The sequence below is a fragment of the Dipodomys merriami genome, unplaced genomic scaffold (assembly GCF_024711535.1).
Source record: "Dipodomys merriami isolate MVZ:Mamm:240054 unplaced genomic scaffold, mDipMer1.0.p SCAF_13, whole genome shotgun sequence".
Lineage (NCBI taxonomy): Eukaryota > Metazoa > Chordata > Mammalia > Rodentia > Heteromyidae > Dipodomys > Dipodomys merriami.
Genome location: NW_027202604.1, coordinates 23,412,286 through 23,418,285, shown reverse-complemented (window position 1 = coordinate 23,418,285; position 6,000 = coordinate 23,412,286). Strand labels below are relative to the sequence as shown.

Below are 6,000 nucleotides of genomic sequence, written 5' to 3'. Positions count from 1 at the left end.
CCATTTTATATTCCCATATATGAGTTCCAGTTTTTTCATCCTCTTGCTAATAGTTGTCTTTCTGGTTATAGAATCTTAGTGGTTATGAAATGGTATCTTACTGGGATTTTGTTGGATATTTCCCTATGGACCAATATTGAGCACCTGTTCATATGTTTATTGCCTCTTGCAAATCATCTTTGGAGAAATGTCTGTTTAAGTCCTTTGTTTATTTTTCAAATAGGCTGCCTTTTTGTTGTCATTTAGATGTAGGCGTTATATTCTGCCTAATAAGATATATAACTCATAAATATTCCTTCCCATTCTATAGGTTGTCTTTTCATTTTCTTGGTGGTATCATTTTAAGCAGAGAACTCTTTTAGTGTATCTAAATTATCTAATTTATTTTTGTTGCTTTGTGCTTTTGGTATCTATTTCTTAACCTGAGACCAATAATTTTACTTTTTGGGTTTTTTTAAAATTGACTTTTATTGATTTAGGTTTAGGATCTATTTTGAGGTGGTCTTTATGAGATAAAGGGCCAGCTTTGTTCTTTTGCATATGGGTATCCTAATGTTTCAGCTCTCTTATTGATTTTCCTATCTTTATAAGAAAGTTCATTTACAGCCAGAGGGCAGTGGCTCATGCCTGTAATCCTAGATACTCAGGAGACTGAAATCTGAGGATCATGGTTCAAAGCTAGCCTGGGCAAGAAAGTCCAAGGAGAATCTTTATCTCCAATTAACCACCAAAAAGCTAGAGCTATTGCTCAGTGTTAGAGTACTAGCATTGAACAAAAGAAGCTCAAGGATAGTGCCCTGCCTTGAAGCTCAAGCCCCATGACCAGTGCACGTGCATGTGCATGCGCAGATGCATGTGCACGCACGTGTATACACACACACACACACAGAGGTGTGCTTTCATTTTTGTAGTTTCATTGGTAGAAAGCATATTTCACTTATTTTCTCATTCTCTAAAGTACATTTAATGCTATGATTTCTTTTTGTGTAGGTATTTGCAAGCAACCCACACGATTCTATTTATTTATTATTGTTAATTTTTTGCCTCCCATTTTATTTTTATGCCTATTTTTATTACATTCTCCACAATAAATGTGTCCTATAATGTTGGCTGAATATTATTTTATCCAAAGGACAATTCCATTATGAAATAATTGTAGAGCCATTTTTCCAATCCCAGGGATGTAGTGCACCTCTGTATTTGTGGAAAGTATTTGTGGAAAGACATATAGAGATCTACACTAGAGTTACTTTGATTGAAATGCCAATAATGATACTGACTGAACTCTTTCTATGTGCCTAGCCCTCATTTTTACCCTGCATTTACCAACTGTGTCTTCCTATAACTATCTCATGATGCAGGATCTCCCCGCCCCCCCCCCCCCCCCCCCGCAGGATCTTTCTTTACTCCATTTCTTGTAGATAATAGATGGATTTCTAACCATTCTGGTTAGAAACATTTCTCTTATTAATTTGGATATGTTCAAAGGGAAATCCATAGGCCTTTTCTTACAGTTTGTTTACATGTTGCTAACAAAGAACTATCCATACCTCACAGCCACACTGAACTGTGGCCGAAGACATGCCCAACTAAGTCCCTGAGTTTGGAAGCCAGGTGCAGATGAAGGAAGAGGACCTACTGGTAATTTTTTTGTGTGTGACAAGTGTGCTTTCCAAAGAAATGCAATTAAAGCTTTCTCCTGGCTTGTGCTGGAGACCACACAGGCTGAGGGAACCTTGGGTTTTGAGACTGAATGTGTATTGTCTGATAAAAACAGTACATTTCCACAGACTCTCCCTTTACTTCTCTTCTACCTTAAAAACTCTGGTCTTTGGAGTGCTGATTTAAAATTGTTATTGTTAAGAATATTTCCAAACCAAATGAGGGCTATTTTTCTCCTCCAATTGAACATCCTTGAATACTTATTGAATCAAAAGTCCCTTTCTTTCTTTCCTAAAGAAATGCCTTTTTTTTTTTTTTTGGTTCCCTTCTATGTAGTCTCTTTCCTTTTCCTTGAAAAAGAACAATTTAATTTGCACTGCACAGTCATTTTCTTGTGGAAAAACTAATAAAATACAAATCCCATTTTTCAGCATTAGGTCATGATAAAGGCTTTTGAAAGTTTTACATAGCATCTGCTTTCCTGTTTTATATCAGCACTCACATGTGCTATGCCTATGATTGATAAAGAACCAGTTCTCTTCAGTTCATTGTTTCTCCCAGAGCCAAACTGCAAGCTCATACCTGACAAGCAGCTCTCCAGACTTTTTGTGGCCACCACAGAGTAAGTAGGGATTAAAAATGAAGGAAATGAATCTGCTTGCTCATTTGATTCCCCAAACATCTCATTCACTTTTTATTTTCTTTTGCCAGTTCTGGGGCTTGAACTCAGGGCCTGGGCACTGTCGCTGAGCTTCTTTTGTTCACTTTATCACTTGAGCCACAGCGCCACTTCTGGCTTTTTCTGTTTATGTGGTACTGAGGAATCAAACCCAGGGCTTCATGCATGCTAGGCAAGCACTCTACCACTAAGCCACTGGCCCTCAATCACTTTTTCAGATGGGTGGAGTGATAGCCTGGGTCCTGGAGTATGCATTTTGCTAACTAGAGTGCAAGGAGTTGTTCCATCTTGTAGATCCCATCCAACGTGGATGGTGAGTACTTTCATTTTGCTCAGATACTTTTTATAGAAATAAACATAATATGATAGTAGGAACAGATGACATGGACTAAGTTCTTTGTACAGCCTGCAGATGAGTGATGCTCTTTCTCCATGTGTAAAAACAGAGAACAAAAACTGACAACTTGTGAGGGTAGTATCTACAAAATGCCTGACAGAAAGCCGGGCGCTGGTGGCTCACGCCTGTAATCCTAGCTACTCAGGAGGCTGAGATCTGAGGATCGCGGTTCAAAGCCAGCCCGGGCAGGAAAGACCGTGAGACTCCTATCTCCAATAAACCACCAGAAAACCGGAAGTGGCGCTGTAGCTCAAGTGGTAGAGCACTCGCCTTGAGCTGAAGAGCTGAGGGACAGCGCCCAGGCCCAGAGTTCAAGCCCCACGACCGACCAAAAAAAAAAAAAAATTGCCTGACAGAGTTCATCCACCAGTGAAAGTTCAAAGTAGAGAGATGAGGTTGGAACCTAGTGACTCTTTAACCATTGCATGTGACCTTAAGGGAAACGAGCCTAGGTATGAAGGCCTTCTACTCCCTGGATGGCTCTAGGAATGAATGAATGGTCTCATGCATATGTACAAAGTAACTGCTTCCTGAGGGACAAATGTGGAGCACCAAATTCTGTTTTCTCACCTGCTGTCATATCCTGGTGATTGTGCATTGGAAGATATCTAACTGGCCTCCTGCTCTCTCTTCTTCTTCCTCTATCCTTCAAACTACTCTGCAGTCACCTGGAATCTGGCCTTCTATCTGCAGTGTAGCTTCTATGTCCTATATCCTTTCTAGAGTTCTTTTCTACTTTGTCATACTTCTTCTTCCTTTTTTCCTCTCTTTCTCTCCCTCTCCCCCCCCTCTGTGCACGCGTGCACACGTGTGTTTGTGTGCGTGCATGTATGTGTGTGTGTGTGCTGATACTCAGGGCCTCATGCTCTCGCTTGGCTTTTTCCACTCAAGGCTGGTGCTCTATCACTTGATCCACAGCTCCATTTCTGGCTGGTTGGTAGTTAACTGGAGATAAGAGTCTCTAGGACTTCCCAGCCAGTTCAGACTGGCTTTGAACTATGATCCTCACTCAGATTTCAGCCTGTTAAGTAGTTAGGATTGCAAGTTTCAGTCTCTTGTACATCTAAAAACATTTCTCATCCCTTCTGTTCAAGTTTTAGGAAGTAAAACTTGGGTGATGCATATAAGTGACTCTGTTGGAATATAGGCAGTGTATAGTCCTTCCTTTGACAGCCTATGGTCCATCTGCGTCCTGCTCTAAAGTAGTGTCCAGAATGGCCAATGACTGACCATTTGCTAACAGAGAAACTTACCCTCCAAAGCTAGAAGTTTGAGTCCAGTTTCCCTTAGTTTTTAAGTTTCTTGAGAGTAGCTCCTTCAAATTCACATTCTGAGTCCCTCTACTGTCTTCAACTCCAAGAAAGCAATGATTTCAAACCTAGTTATTTCTCTGGCATTTCTTGCAAAGTTGGAAAAGAGGCAGGAGGACAGATTTCAGCCCTACCAGAGAGGTCTTGGAAGGCTCCAGAGTCACCCACCCACTTACCTGACCTGGCCTACCCACGCACCATCCTTCCTTGTTAAGCCTCCAGCACTTTTGTAAATGGGTTCACTGATTTCCCGCCTTTCTTTGGCCAAGGAGCTCCCCCAGGACCCGGAGGGTGATGGGAGACTGGCATGCCTGCCCGCGGGGCTGGAAGTGGGGGGGTTGGCTGTGTCCCCGCCCCTCCGCAGGTGCAGCCCTAATCCCCCCTGGCCTAGATATCCGGCAGCCTCTAGGAACCCGGGCTCTGTGATGTAATGCTCTTTTTTCACACTCCCAGCTTAAATACAGATGGAAATTGTTGTCATGTGTTAGAAATGTCGCCAGTAATATAAAAGGCGCAAGCTGGGGCATCTTCTCTCCCTTCCAGCACCATCAGCTGCCCCCTCCTGCCAGCGCCTCTGCCCTCCATAAACCTCTCTGCGGTCAGGTGGCAAGAGCAGTCCCCCAGCTCGCCTCGGGAAGGGGTTCGGATCCCACTCCCCCACCCCCGCCTCTCTACCGCGGCTGCAGAGCGAGGACCGGCGTGCTGGGAGGCTCTCGGGCGCACAAAGAGAAGGACTAATCTTGGCGATTGGCTGGGGTTTGCAGGCAAGTACAAGTGGCCCAGGATCTCCCCCCCCCCCCGCCGCCCCCTGCCCACCTCTGGATTCGAACGCCGCACCGCTGGAGGAAGCCGCGGGGAGGGAGGGGGTCTGGGGCGGGCCGAGGCGGAGGTGGCCGCCGCCGCCACCCGGGGTGTGCGCTCGGGCTGTGGGAACGAGCATGGAGGTGAAGATGCTGAGTGTGGTGTGTGGACCGGGGAGGAGGGGCGGGGAGGGACCGGGCCAGCTCGGGAGGGCCAGATGGCGGCGGCTGCATTCTAATTCACCGGGGCAGGCCCCTGTGGGGCCAGGCGGGGTGGGGGGAGGGGAGGCCTCCATAAATAAATAAATAAGTGGATGGAGAGCCGGGGGTCAGTGGGTGGGGAGAGGCCGGGCTCCCGAGCAGATGCCGGGCGAACAATGGGGCTTTTGAAGGGGTTGCTGGAGGAAGTGTGGCGAGCGCTCTGCATCGCCTCCTCCGCATTGCAGGTTGGAAACGGGCGGCTCAATTTTAATGAAGTGCATTCCAAAGTGTGCTCGTCAGCCTGGGCTTTGGGAGCCCGGGGCCGGGCTGAATGGGGACCGGGGGGAGGGGGGCGGCGGGAGGGGGAGGGGGCGGCGAAATGAGTTCCCGCTGGACGGCGATGGAGGAGATGAAAGCCTGCCCAGTGTGGAGGGCCGGGGAGGGAGGGGGTCCATACGGCCCCGTGCATATTAATAGGTTCCAGCAGGTGTTGGTAAATGTACGTTGCTGCATTGTTCCGGCTGGGGGCTGGGGGAGGCTGGGGAGACCCGGAGCTGCTGCTCTCCCAGGGTGTCGTGGGCAAATGCCTTTGCACACTGGAAGGTTTTGCAAGCTCTGGGGAGAATCTGGAAGGGCTTAGAACAGCGATCCCTCTCTCTTCCCCCGTTTCCCATTTCTTTTTTTTTTTTCTTTTAAAGGAAGATTGTACTTGCAAAAGATTTTTTTTTAAGTTTGTTTCCTGGAAAGGAACATGTGGTAATCAGAGCACTGTCTTACCTAGGTAAGCTATGCATGTCTGTGAACATCAGAAAACAGGAATCTAAAGTCTGGCTTGCTTATTGCTTGGGAGCTGAAAATGCTGTTCTCCCTGGTTGGTGTGAGTGGCTCAAGTGTTGAAGGCCTGGGGAGTTTCGAAGAGATAGGAAGGTGGAATGCCTTTCTCCCTTCCCC

The 6,000-nt window shown here is 46.4% G+C and overlaps 1 protein-coding gene across 19 annotated transcripts in view; it reads left to right on the top strand.

Moving 5' to 3' along the window:
- The window catches only part of Magi1 (membrane associated guanylate kinase, WW and PDZ domain containing 1), a 551,837-nt gene that overhangs the window by 338,276 nt on the left and 207,561 nt on the right, over positions 1 to 6,000 (top strand). The window contains exon 1 of one of the 19 annotated variants that reach the window (XM_070018911.1): positions 4,713 to 4,812. The exons of 17 other annotated variants lie outside the window; for them this stretch is intronic. The gene's annotated coding sequence lies outside the window, so the exon portion shown is untranslated. Of the gene's footprint in view, positions 1 to 4,712; positions 4,813 to 4,997; positions 5,011 to 6,000 lie in introns of those variants that run through there. One more of the 19 variants, XM_070018913.1, reaches the window with a different exon arrangement.